The sequence below is a fragment of the Balaenoptera borealis genome, assembly GCF_965194805.1.
Source record: "Balaenoptera borealis genome assembly, chromosome: 7".
Classification (NCBI taxonomy): domain Eukaryota; kingdom Metazoa; phylum Chordata; class Mammalia; order Artiodactyla; family Balaenopteridae; genus Balaenoptera; species Balaenoptera borealis.
The window spans coordinates 125,493,862-125,508,471 of NC_138864.1; positions in this window are offsets into that span (position 1 = coordinate 125,493,862).

The following is a 14,610-nucleotide window of genomic DNA, read 5'->3' on the forward strand; positions in this document are numbered from 1 at the left end:
CCACAACAAGAGAAGCCACCGCAATGAGATGCCCACGCACGGCAACAAAGAGTAGCCCCCGCTCGCCGCAACTAGAGAAAGCCCGCACGCAGCAACGAAGACCCAACGCAGCCAAAAACAAACAAATAAATAAATATTTAATAAATAAATAAATAAAATGAGTTAATAAACAAAGGTATTAAATTTTTCTCAATTTTAATTTCTAATATTGATAAATATAACCTACATAAACAAATCTCCTTGGGGACTCAGGAATTTTTAACAGTATAAAGTGTCCTGAAACCAAAAACTTGAAACCTTTTTATTGAGAACTTTCTGCTTCAGCAGAAACATATATTACATCGCAAATGGTTTTCATATTGGATGGAAAGAAGTCAAAATTGTAACATGAAGAGTTCTCCTCCAGCTTTAAGCGGGATCCTACCGCCATGTACGTAGCTGATCTAGGCCAGCGGTTCTCAACCCTGCACGTGCATCCCAGCCACCTGGAGGGCTTGCTCTACCAGATTTTCCAGTTCAGTGCTTCTGAATCTGCATTTCTCACAAGTTCCCAGGTGGTGCTGCTACTGCTGGTCTAGAGCCCCCACTTTGAGAACCACTGGTCTAGGTTACTGCTTCTAGGATTTTTTTCCAAACTATTTTGCCAACTCCATTAAGTAAACTAATTTTTGTCTGAAACATTAGTCAGAAACAAAAACCTGGCGGATATTAGTAGGAGACTAAGCCATTCATAGATCCTTGACAATGGGGCTTATACTAGGAACGATAAGAGAAAGGAGAGTTTGTGTCCATTCGGATGGATGAAACCTGTGCAGGCAAGCAGTGGGGTGACAGGCGAAGCAACCGTATCACCCTCACATCCAACGTGACTTTCCTTTTGGGAGGTTTGTGTTTTGGTAACATTTTTAAAATTTCAATTTCTAAATAACACTGTTTAGCTTAAAAAATACATAAACATATTGTACTGTGTTGAATAGTGTCTCCCCACCCCCTAAATTCATGTCCTTCTCATAACCTCAGAATGTGACCTTATTTGCAAACAGGGTCATTGCAGATGTAATTAGTCAAATGAAGATGAGGTCATTCTGGAATAGGGTGAGCCCTTAATCCAATATGACTGGCAACCTTACAAGAAGAGAAGAGATGCAGAGACAGACGCACACAAAGAGGAAAATGCCATGTGAAGACAGAACAGAGGCTGGAATTCTGCAGCTGCAGGCCAAGGAACAGCAAGGGTTGCTGGCGACCACCAGGAGTTAGGAGAAGGACGCGGAACAGACAGACTCTCCCTCTCAGCCCCTGAGAAGGAACCAACCCTGCTGGCTTCCTATTGAGTGTAAGTCACCCAGTTTGTGAGAATTTGTTAAGACAGCCTTCAGAAAGTAATACAGATTTCAAGAAGGCAATGAGGGGGCTTCCCTGGTGGTGCAGTGGTTGAGAATCCGCCTGCCAATGCGGGGGACACGGGTTCGAGCCCTGGTCTGGGAAGATCCCACATGCCGCGGAGCAACTGGGCCCGTGAGCCACAACTACTGAGCCTGCGTGTCTGGAGCCTGTGCTCCGCAACAAGAGAGGCTGCGATAGTGAGAGGTCCGCGCACCGCGATGAAGAGTGGCCCCCACTTGCCACAACTAGAGAAAGCCCTCGCACAGAAACGAAGACCCAACACAGCCAAAAATAAATAAATAAATAAATTAATTAATTAATTAATTAAAAAAAAAAAAAAGAAGGCAATGAGGGAATTCCCTGGCGGTCCAGCGGTTAGGACTCGGCGTTTTCATTGCCGAGGGCCCGGGTTTGATCCCAGCTAAGCTCTCCCATGCTCCCATGCCGCGATGACGATGAAAGAAGACTCGTGCATCAGACACGTGTGTGCTGCCTCCCATCCTCCTGACCTATCTGCTTCTTGCTCCTGTTCCTACAGTCAGGCCCGCAAGGGCCCTGATCACCTTCGTGCCCTTACAGCACCTCCCAGCTTCTGTCCCTAGGGGCTCCTTGTCGATGCTGCCAGCTGGCCCTGCTCAGCACCAAATGCACATACGGCCCCGAAGGTGGGACTCTGGACTCAGTGAATAAATTCTTCCCTCTTTCTGCCATGGAAAGATTATCCTGAAATGTAGATTATGTAGCTTTTCAGAGAACGTCCTGTGAGATTGAACAATCCATCAATCTTAGTGGTCCGTGTGATAACACACATGGACTTTGGTCCCCTCCTTCCCCGCCTCCTTCCTCTGTCCCTCCCTCTCCCTTTCTTTGGATTACATTACCTATTAAAGCAGGAACAACAGGGACTTCCCTGGAGGCCCAGTGGTTAAGACCGCAGGGGACCGGGTTCCATCCCTGGTCAGGGAGCTAAGATCCCGCAAGACTTGCAGTGCGGCCAAAAAACAAAAAAAAAGAAAGAAAGAAAAGAAAAAGATCATTCTGACTATACTGCAGAGAAGATTGGGAGAATAAATGGGGGAGCCTCAAATGGTCAAAGAAAGGGGCTGCGGCTGGGACTTGAGCAGGTGGCAGAGGATATTTTCTGAAGATGAGCTCAGCAGTATCCCCCATTCTTCGTGCTCTTCTGCACTGGTCACGTCTCTCTTTCTTTCTCCACCCCCTCGAGGCTGGGTGGGCGTAGTGGGATTGCTTTGACTGATGCAATATGGCGGAAGGGACACTGCGCCAGTTACGTGCAAACACCTTAACTTGCACTGCCTGCCTTTTGTAGTCGTGCTCTTGGCACTTGGCTGCCGTAGTGGAAGCAGCCCACGTCCTGTGGAGAGGCACAAGGGGGCCTCCACCTGACGGCCCCAGCTGAGCTCCCCTCCCATAGCTGCACACGGGCCCCGTCTTGGACCAATCTAGTCAACCTGCAGTTCTTCAGTTCTCAGCAAGAGCCGCCCTGCCGAGCCCAGAGCACCTACCGGCCACAAGAGACGCTGGCTGTCCTAGTTTACGAGGGCTGCTGTTACTAACAAACTGGGCACGTAAACAGCAGAAATGTAGGGCTTCCCTGGTGGCGCAGTGGTTGAGAATCTGCCTGCCAATGCAGGGGGCACGGGTTCGAGCCCTGGTCTGGGAAGATCCCACGTGTCGCGGAGCAGCTGGGCCCGTGAACCACAATTATTGAGCCTGCGCGTCTGGAGCCTGTGCTCCGCAACAAGAGAGGCCGCGATAGTGAGAGGCCCGCGCACCGCGATGAAGAGTGGCCCCCGCTCGCCACAACAAGAGAAAGCCCTAGCACAGAAACTAAGACCCAACATAGCAATCGATATTTAAAAAAAAAAAAAAAAAAGAATCTGGCAATTAAGAATCTGGGGAAATCCAAGAGCTATTCCCAGGTTGCTCCCCCGCCCCCTGCCCCCAACACTCACGTTGATGCTCATTTAAAAAACAACAACAACAGAAATGTATTGCCTTGTGGTTCTGGGGGCTAGGAGTCTTAACCAAGGTGCCAGCAGGGTTAGCTCCTACGGTGGCTGTGAGAGAGGCTCTGCTCCCGGCATCTCTCCTGGCCTGTAGATGGCCGTCTTCTCACTCTTCATACCATCCTCCCTCTGTGCGTGGCTCTGTGTCCAAATGTCCCCTTTTTAACAGGACACTGGTCACATTGGATTAGGGCCCACTCTGATGAGCTCGGTTTAACCTGATTACCTCTATTAAGACCTTATTTCCAGGGGCTTTCCTGGTGGTCCAGTGGTTAAGAATCCACCTTCCAATGCAGGGGACGTGGGTTCAATCCCTGGTCAGGGAACTAAGATCCCACATGCCGTGGGGCACCTAAGCCTGCGTGCTGCAACTACAGGGCCCACACGCCACAACTAGAGAGCCCACGTGCCAAAACTACTGAGCCTGCGTGCTCTGGAGCCCACATGCCACAACTAGAGAGAAGCCCATGGGCTGCGACGAAAGATCCCACGTGCTGCAACTGAGACCCAACGCAGCTAAAAATAAATAAATTTTAAAAAATAAAAATAAAGTGTTATATAAAGACCTTATTTCCAGATCATGTCACATTCTGAGATACTGGGGGTGAAGATTTCAACATATGAATTTGAGGAATACACAACTGTCACATAACAATAATAAGTTGCTCTTTTAAGCTATCCAGTACTGAGGTGGCTTGCTATGCTCAAAAGATAACCAGAACAGGTAGCTGTGGAGGCGAAAGGAAGCACACTTTTCAGGAGATGTTAAAAATCCCTAAAACATGGTAATTGGGTTGGATGTGAAGAAGACTGCAGAAGACACTACAGGTTTCCTACCCAGTCCCCATCCTTCTTTTTCTTTACTATAAGTCACCATTCTTTCCTTCTGGTTATGTCTTCACTAAATTCTGGCCCTATTTACCTCCTGAAAGAGAAATCTTAAATAACCTAAGCAAATCACAATAATTACATTTCTAGTCTCAGTGATTGGATTAAGGCATGTGGCTCAATGTCAGGAGAGAGAAATCTGCTGAAGGTGCTTCTGGGGAAAGTTTCTTATCTCTTAAAAGAGACACAAGGAAACAATGATCCTTCCTCTCCCTCTGGATCTTCCTGCGTGAGGATGTGATGCCTGGAGAGAGCGAGGCAGTACACGGAGGACGGCAGAAAAGAATGATGGCAGCTCCCAGGTTCCTGGGGATATCGTAGAGTCACTGCATTGACCACCCTGGAGTCACCCCAGCTCACGACTTCTCGTTATGAGACTCTAAATCCCATTATTATTTAAGCTTTTTTGAGTTGAGTCATCTGTCATTTACAGTGTACACTTGTCTGTCAAATAGGTAAGTAACTATTCAGGAGCTCAGAAGAAGTTTGAGATGGAAATAGAAAATTTCTGGTCATTTAAATATGAATGGATTTGGGTGCTGGTAGGTAGATCAACAGGAGGAAGGGCAAACTTCAATAGAAAATACACAAAGGATATGTATGGAAAGTTTCCATTCATTTACCTAATAAATGTTGATTGAGTGCCTAGTATGTGCCAAGCACTCTTCTAGGCTCTGGGAATAAAGCAATGAACAAAAGAATGCAAAAATCCCCACTGTCATGGAGCTTCATTCTAGCATTGGTATCTAGTGGGGGAAATGCAAAAGCACAATAGCTAGCGTAGACTGAAAAAAAAAGGCACAACCTAAAAGTTGAGAATTATGTTTTATTTGGTGGACAAACCTGAGGACTTAAGCCTGGGACGCACGCTCTCAGATAGCTCTGAGGGACTGCTTTGAAGAGATGGGGGAACCAGGATATAGAGGAGTTTTTGCAAAAAAAGACCAGGTAGTTGGAACTTCAAAAGATTACTGTTAATTAAAGAAAACCAGACATCTCAAGTTAAGGAATTTAGCGCTTTTCTATGTATGGGAGGATGCATAAAAGTCTGGGCTCATTGAAATCATTCCTTTGCTATGCACCCAGCTCTCTGGGGCCAGCATCCTGTGCTTTCTCATCCTGAATCTCCTCAGGGTGCATCCTCGGGGGAGGGCTGCAGTGGCTGAGGGCTAGATGTCGGGCATCCTGTTTCCATCCTGAGTTCCCTCAGGGCTCACTGTCTCGGCAGCTATAATGAGATGGCTCGATGGCTGCAACATCCTTTGTTTACTGATGTGGCAGGCAACATTTTTTTCACTCACACTAGAAAATGCTTAACCTCAACCATCACTGAGGAGTCACAAATAACTTACATATTTACACTCACTTACCAACTTGGAAAAAATATAAGCCCTCGATAATATCCAGCAGTGGCAGTGGTGTGGTGAAACAAGCACTCTCATCCACAGTTGATGGGACTGCAGCCTTGTGCAACCTTACAGAAGATCAACTGGGCAACAGTTATCAAAATTGCACCAGGATGTTCATTTTAACAGTAAAACCCTGGACACCAGCAAAGTATCCAGCAACAAGGCACTGGTTAGATAACTTATGCGTGGTCCATCTATACAATAAAGTAGATCTGTATATGCAAATTTAGAAGTGCTTAAGGATATATTATTAAATGAATAGCACAAAATGCAAAACAGCATGATCCGTTTGTATAACAATTTTTAAAACGTCATACAAATTCGTATAATATATGCCTTAAAGTTTTGTGTTTTTGGTTTTTTTCCCCAGATGGAAGAGCAAGAAGATGCTATTAGCGTTTTTCCTTTAGGGACAGGAAATCACGTCTATTTACTTTGCTTTTTAATTGTAGCAGGCTCTGTGGATTGGTTCCCTGTGTCATTCATAACTCCCACCCCCTTGCCTTCCCCTCCAGTAGAGGTAGGGAAAATGCTCCTGTCCTTAGATTCCCGTGCAGCTACGTTGGCCTTGTCACTCTGCAGATGTTCTACCCAGGACAGGAAGGAAAAGCCTCTGGGAAAGCCGTTCAGAAGGGACTCACTTGAACACGATGCAAGCACCTCCCTGCTTTCTCCATGAGCCGGACGTGGAAGGAGGCCTTCGCTCCCATGGTGACTTCCCGCGCTAATCAGGATGACAGCCACATTGGAGCCACTGCGGAAGAATGCAAAGGCAGCTGGATCCTCCCCTGCCGCCGAGCCCACTGCCCCCGCCTGTGATGAGTCGACCATCGAATTCGACCCCATTTGCACAGAGAATATTGGAGCGAAGATTGTGCAGTTGAAGTTACTGTGGTTTATTTGAAAGAACCAATGACCAGAGCACCCAGAGGAAATTCAGCATCTCCAGGGAAGCAACAACATCACTGTCAGTCATCCTTGAAATGGAGCAAGCGCTCCATTAGCTGGAGCCAACAGCCTGCTACCCACTACTTTCCAAGAAGATTCTGAGCTTCGGAACCCTACATCTACCAAATACAGTTGATTGGTTTTTAGTGTTAGTAAAGTATTACAGAATGGGATTCCCAGCTGAGGACACACATTTTTCAACGAGGCATCTATCCAGGAGAGGATGTAGCGTTATGGATCTTTCCAAATTCCTGGTGGAGGTGGACATTTCTGGACTATGTTGCACAAAGATGGACTCGACAAATGTCTATTCTTGTTGTTGTTGTTGGTTTTTGTTTTTGTTTTTTGGCCACATTATGCGGCATGTGGGATCTTAGTTCCCCAGCCAGGGATCGAACCCACACCCCTTGCAATGGAAGCATCGAGTCCTAACCACTGGACCTCTAGGGAAGTACCAGAATGATCTTTTCTAAATGCAAATGTGATAATTTCCCCTCTACTTTAAACGGTTCAATGGCTCCTCATTGTGTTAGGATAAAAATAAAATTTTTAACACAGACTGTGTAAGTCAGGTTCCTGGTGGGAAAAACATGGCGTACTCAAAGTGAGCAGTTTGAGGCAAGTTTAAGAAATGTACTACGTAGAAGGGCGTCAGTAGGATTTAGTAGTGTTACCCTTTGATCGTGTGGCATTTCAAATATTACAAACATTTCCATATTCAAACATTATCTCCTTTGAGTTTGACACCAACTCAGTGATCTAGTCAGGAATTCTTACCCCAATTTTTTTTTTTAATAAATTTATTTATTTGATATTTTTATTTTTGGCTGCGTTGGGTCTCCGTTGCTGCGCACGGGCTTTCTCTATTTGCGGCGAGCGGGGGCTACTCTTCGTTGCAGTGCGCGTGCTTCTCATTGCGGTGGCTCCTCTTGTGCAGCACAGGCTCTAGGCACGCGGGCTTCAGTAGTTGTGGCTTGCGGGCTCTAGAGTGCAGGTTCAGTAGTTGTGGCGCACGGGCTTAGTTGCTCCGCAGCATGTGGGATCTTCCCCGACCAGGGCTCGAACCCTTGTCCCCTGTGTTGGCAGGCGGATTCTTAACCACTGCGCCACCAGGGGAGTCCCTTACCCCAATTTTAAAGTTGAAGAAACTGAGGCTGAGAGTCATTATGTCAGACTTGTCTAAGATCACCTGGTTAGTAAATAAATAAGTTGGGAATAAAAGCTGATCTTGGGGGACTGGGGGAGGGATGGACTGGCAGTTTGGGATTAGCAGATGCAAACTATTATATAGAGAATGGATAAACAACAAGGTCCTACTGGGAACTATATTCAATATCCTGTGATAAAACATAATGGAAAAGAATATGAAAAAGAATGCATATATATATGTACAACTGAAAATCACTTTGCTATTCAGCAGAAATCAACACAACATTGTAAATCAACTATCCTTCAATAATATATATATATATTTTTTTGACCACGCCACACGGTTTGCGGGATCTTAGTTCCCCGACCAAGGATCAAACCCAGGCCCTTGGCAGTGAAAGCATGGAGTCCTAACCACTAGACCACCAGGGAAGTTCCAAAAGTTTATAAAAAAAAGAAAACAACCCACAACTGATCTTGTGGATCCTCCACCATAATCTGGGAGTCTTTCAAACACACTCCTATCTTTCTGCTTTCCTTCCAAGTATTGTCCTATCCTTTTTGAACATGACAAGAAGGGAGCTGGGTAATGGAGACTAACGGCAAACTCTAGCATGTTTCCTGAAACTTTTGCCTCGAGCCCGGGCTCAAAGTTCCTATTGTCTCATCACTAATTAAGGGCTATGGAGCAAGGGTTCATCGGCTGTCGGTTTTGCTGCTGCTCTGGTTTAACATTTATTTCAGTGTTTATAATGGGGTTGACACTATTCAGAACATTCACTGACATATCTTGGCTTCTATCTTACTGCAGTGTTTACAGCAGCATGGGTAAACCCAAAGTGTCAGCTAATCCTAAATTATTTACCGTTGGCTTGTATTCTTCATAACTGCATAAGAGTTTTAGTCTGTCTGAAGTTTGGGGACATCATAATACTTCAAAGAAAATAATGAACTCATACTGTGAGGGGCTTGTACAGGAGGACTCCGAGTACTGTTGAATTTCCCCCTCTGCTATATTTACCCCTCTGCTTCCCCTCTAGGGAACGCTATCACTTCTCATAACAATGCAAGCAAGGTACCACGCTATTTCTCTCACACAAAAATTACTTTCAGGCTTCCTTGGGTAATTGAAAAGGTAATTAAGAATTTTTTCAAGAGGAGGAAATCTCAAACTTTTCTCCTCTTTACCTACCTCTGGGCTACACTATCATATAGAAATAAGAGTTCAGGGGCAGGACAGGAATAAAGACACAGACACAGAGAATGGACTTGAGGACACGGGGAGGGGGAAGGGTAAACTGGGATGAAGAGAGAGAGTAGCATGGACATATATATACTGCCAAATGTAAAATAGATAGCTAGTGGGAAGCAGCTGCATAGAACAGGGAGATCAGCTCGGTGCTCTGTGACCACCTAGAGGGGTGGGATAGGGAGGGTGGGAGGGAGATGCAAGAGGGAGGGGATATGGGGATATATGTATATATATAGTTGATTCACTTTGTTATAGAGCAGAAACTAACACAACATTGTAAAGCAATTATACTCCAATAAAAATGTTAAAAAAAAAGAAAGAAGAGTTCAAGAGAGATGATAATACCTTAAAATTTTAAAAAGGATTACTATGTAGAGCTTTTCTTACTTTTTTAACATACATATTCTTTGCTATAATATCTATTCAATTTTCAGAAAATTGATGTGTAATATTGTAAAACTGGCATAGTAAAAAAGGTTTTCCAAAATTCTAGGTTATAAACCACACTTCAGGGCTTCCCTGGTGGCGCAGTGGTTAAGAATCCGCCTGCCAATGCAGGGGAAACGGGTTTGAGCCCTGGTCTGGAAAGATCCCACATGCCGTGGAGCAACTAAGCCCGTGCGCCACAACTACTGAACCTGCGCTCTAGAGCCCGTGAGCCACAACTACTGAGCCCGCACGCCTAGAGCCCGTGCTCTGCAACAAGAGAAGCCACCCACCACAATGAGAAGCCCACGCACTGCAACGAAGAGTAACCCCTGCTCACTACAACTAGAGAAAAGCCTGCATGCAGCAACAAAGACCCAACGCAGCCAAAAATAAATAAATAAATTTATTTTAAATAAATAAATAAATAAACCACCCTTCGTAATAGGAATAGGGGAAGAAAGAGGAGGTTCGAGACTTTCCATTTTTACTTTGGACCTTGACAATTGCCTCGTTTTTATGCAATAAGCATGCCTTGCTTTTGTAATCAAGACTTTTTTGATTAAAAAAGTAAAATTTCCCTGTTGTTGAGTATTATTCTGGAAAAAATAATCTGAACTTCCAAGTGTTAGCTATTATACTGTACTGTTATAGCAGAGACTTTTTTGAAATAAAAGCTATTCCCAGCTGATATATTACAATCAAGAATCAGATCTTGAAGCATGTGTAGATCCTAAATAAAGCAGAACCTCCTTCTTCTTGAATAGGTTATAACTTCCTAGATTCTTCAGCTATGGATTACAAGACAAGGCAATTTTTAAAAATATTAACTGTAATCTCCTCCACAGTTTATTGAAGTCTTTGTTCTTCTCCCAAATAGGGGAATATCTATCAATCAGTTTGCTGTAGTCTAAAGGAGAAAATCCTCAGGGTTATCTCAAAAGCTTCAGAAAAAGCATGTGAAAAATTTAATACCCATTTGTGATAAAAAATTATTATAAAATTAGGAATAGAAAGAAACTTCCTTAACCTGCTACCAAAAATCTGTAGCAGGGACTTCCCTGGTGGCGCAGTGGTTAAGAATCCGCCTGCCAATGCAGGGGACACGGGTTCGAGCCCTGGTCCAGGAAGATCCCACATGCTGCGGAGCAACTAAGCCCATGCGCCACAACTACTGAGCCCGTGTGCCACAACTACTGAAGCCCGCGTGCCTAGAGCCAATACTCTGCAACAAGAGAAGCCACCACAACGAAAAGCCCGCGTGTCACAACGAAGACCCAACGCAGCCAAAAATAAATAAATAAAATAAATAAATTTATTTAAAAAAATATGTAGCAGATATTCTAGGTGATAGATAAATTTTATTTATTTATTTATTTAATATTTATTTATTTATTTGGCTGCAATGGGTCTTCATTGCTGCATGCGGGCTTTCTCTAGTTGCGGTGAGTAGGGACTACTCTTCATTGTGGTGCCGGGACTTCTCACTGTGGTGGCTTCTCATGTTGAGGAGCACAGGCTCTAGGTGAGTGGGCTTCAGTAGTTGTGGCATGCAGGCTCAGTAGTTGTGGCACACGGGCTTAGTTGCTCCGTGGCATGTGGGATCTTCCCGGGCCAGGGCTCGAACCCGTGTCCCCTGCATTGGCAGGCAGATTCTTAACCACTGTGCCACCAGGGAAGTCCTGATAGATAAATTTTAGATGCATTCTTTTAAGAAGGGGAACATGACAAGTATCCAAGCTGGCCAATACCACAGGAGCGGAGCTGGATGGAAAAGGTACAAGAGGAAGGGGAGCATCAAAACGGTCACTATTTGAAATGATATAATCATCTCTATTAAAAAGCCAACAAAATCAACAAGATATTGGAACTAATGATAGATTCAGCAATGATGCCAGGTTCAAGATTGACTTATGAAAAGAATTAGTGTCTCTATCAATCTAGGGACCACCAGGAGACAGAAAGCACACAATAACTTCAGCGGGGAAAGTTTAATGTAAAGGCTTATTAGGCCATGATAGGAGAGTAAACTGCTAAGATGGGAAGAAAGCTCTAAAAGATGCCCTAAAGGACCTACTTGGAAGGGGGCTTCAGACGTCGTTGAAGAAGGTATGGTTGTAGCCCACTGGATGGCTGAGAAGTTCCGGGATTGCTTGGGCCAGGTCTGGTCACAGTCTCCAGACAAGAAGAAGAAACGCTGCAGGGCACGGTAAGCCACTGCTGGTGGGTGAATGACAGGTGGGCACAGAGGGGGTGCACGCACGGGGAACCAGGGGGCTGCTGCAAGCTGGAAGCCCAGAGTGCCTGCTGTCATGTCAGGAGGGCTCTGGGAAGCAGTCTCCAGGATGCAGGCAAGCTGAGGCTGGTGTGCAGGTGTCCAGAGGGCGTCGGATATGCGGACAGCCTGCTGTGAGTACTGCTGTAACTGGGAGCTGGAGAATTCAGAAGTCTCTCTAAATTGAGGATGTAGAGTTGAAAGTCCAGAGAAGCCAAGACAGAGTTTCGACACAGAGCGCTGGGGAGGAGATTGCTGCTCAGAGCCAGACCTGCAGGGATCTGCAGAGTCCCCTTGCTGACCTCACTGACCAGCACGTGCAGGTGAGACAACTGCCTGACGCCAGGGAAAGAACTACCTGAAAGGAGCAGACAGAAGAATCCAAGACCACACAGGCCCAGGAATAGGTGGTGTTCCCACCAGCCAGCGAGAAAAACATCGTAACATGAGGGGCATCAGGTGGAGAACCCAGAGATTACCTCAGAAGTGGAGAAAAATCAGCCTGAGGCTAACAGCTGCTCTGGTCCTATCTGATAAAGCCTCAGGAGGATCAAACGGTTCCCAAGCAAATTACCTGTGTCTCAGAACAAAGATAAAGAATATTAAAAAAAAAAAAAAAGACCATCCAGCACCAACAAGGTAAAATCCACTATGTTTAGCACGTAATAAAGAATTACCAGGCACATGAAGAACAGGATAAAATGGCCAATAGTGAGGGAAAATCACCAGCCATGACAACATGGATGTAGAAGACAAGCACGTTAAAACGGTTACTACAGGGCTTCCCTGGTGGCGCAGTGGTTGAGAGTCTGCCTGCCAATGCAGGGGACACGGGTTCAAGCCCTGGTCTGGGAAGATCCCACATGCCACGGAGCAGCTGGGCCCATGAGCCGCAATTGCTGAGTGTGCGCGTCTGGAGCCTGTGCTCCGCAACAAGAGAGACCGCGATAGTGAGAGGCCCGCGCACCGCGATGAAGAGTGGCCCCCGCTTGCCACAACTAGAGAAAGCCCTCCCACAGAAATGAAGACCTAACACAGCCATAAAAAAAAAAAACAAAAACGGTTACTACAACAGAATTCTATATGTTCAAGAAGGTTGAGGAAAACAAAAGTATGTTAGGGAGAGACATAAGAGAAATAAAAAAGACTGAAATCAAATGTGGAGAGATGAAAACTACAACATCTGAGATGAAAAACATGCTGGAAGATCAGATACTACAGGAGAAAAGATTAGTGAACTTGAAGACATCAATAGAAACAATCCAAAATAAAACACAAAGAGTAAAAAGTCTTTAAAAAATGAACAGAACATCAGTAAGTGGGAAAGCTTCAAATGATCTAATATACACAGAAGTGGAGTCCTCAAGCAGAGAGAAGAGAAGAAGGGACAAAGAAATAATGGCCAAAAATTTTCTGAATTTGATGAAAACTAATCCCAGAGACCCAAGAAGCACAATGAACCCCAAACAAAAGAAACTAAAAATCTCACATACGGGGGAATCAGGGCACTGCTGAAGCACGGAGGCCCATCATAATAAAGACACATAAAACTAGTGTAAAAGAGAAAATCTAAAAGCTGTGAGAGACAATGACATAGTATGTCCAAAGGAACAGAAGTAAGAATGACAGCTGACTTCTTGTCAGAATTTCATTATATGTTTAAGGGCAGCAGAAATACATATAGTGATAATAATAAAGATTACTGTTCTGCGTGTGACTATCTTTGTATAGCTCCATAGTGGTATTTTACAGATATAATCTAAATGAGTTCTTCCCAATATATGTGTTCCTTTTCTTTTTCTTTTTTCAAAACAAGCAACATCTTATTGGAGTAGAGTTGACTTAGTGTTGTGTTAGTTTCAGTTGTACAGCAAAGTGTTCAGTTATACATATTTATATATATATATATATATATCCTTTTTCAGATTCTTTTCCATTATAGGTTATTACAAGATGTTGAATATAGTTCCCCATGCTATACTGTAGGTCCTGTTGTTTATCTATTTTATATATAGTAGTGTGTATCTGTTAATCCCAAACTCCTAATTTATCCCTCCCCACCCTACCCCACTCCTTTTCTTTTCTAGCAACAGAATCCCTGATTTTTTGCAGGACACAAGGCTGTGAAACTACATTGCTCAGCTCCTCTTTTTTTTTTTTTTTTTTTGCCACACCACATAGCATGTGGGATCTTAGTTCGCCGACCAGGGACTGAACCCACACCCTTGGCAGTGAAAGTGCGGAGTCCTAACCACTGGACCACCAGGGAAGTCCCAGCTCAGCTCCTCTTACACCTAGAGGAGCTTCTAGAAACTGGCCTTTTTACTTTTTGCTTCTAACCAACTTGCAGAGGAGAACGCAGGAGCTGAAGCAGCCAGCTTGGACCCATGAGGCCAACTTGGTGATGCTCGGCAGAGAAGCTGGTAGAAGGAGTCTGTGTCCCAAACACCATGGAGTGCCACACCTGCCTTAGCCACCTACCTGGCATTTTACCTGAGAGAGAAAAGGGTCTCTCTCTACTTAAGCCACTGTTGGGGGCGCTTGCTCCCTTGCAGCTGACCCTCACCCTCCCTGCTACAAGCAGGTGTCATTATCTCTACTTTCCTGACACATTAATCAAGTTCCTAATCCGTGGAAAAGCTTGGATTTCAATCAGCTCTGCCTGTCTCTAAAACCCTTGATATTTTCAGCAAAATTACTCTTACCATGAATGTTTAGAAAAAGTGGCAGCTGTACTATTACAGGATTTGCAAAGGAGACTAAATCGAAATAAAATAGCCACTAAGAAATTTAACTGAAACTCTCATATAAATAAATATTGAAGAACATCTAAAGACTTATAGCTTT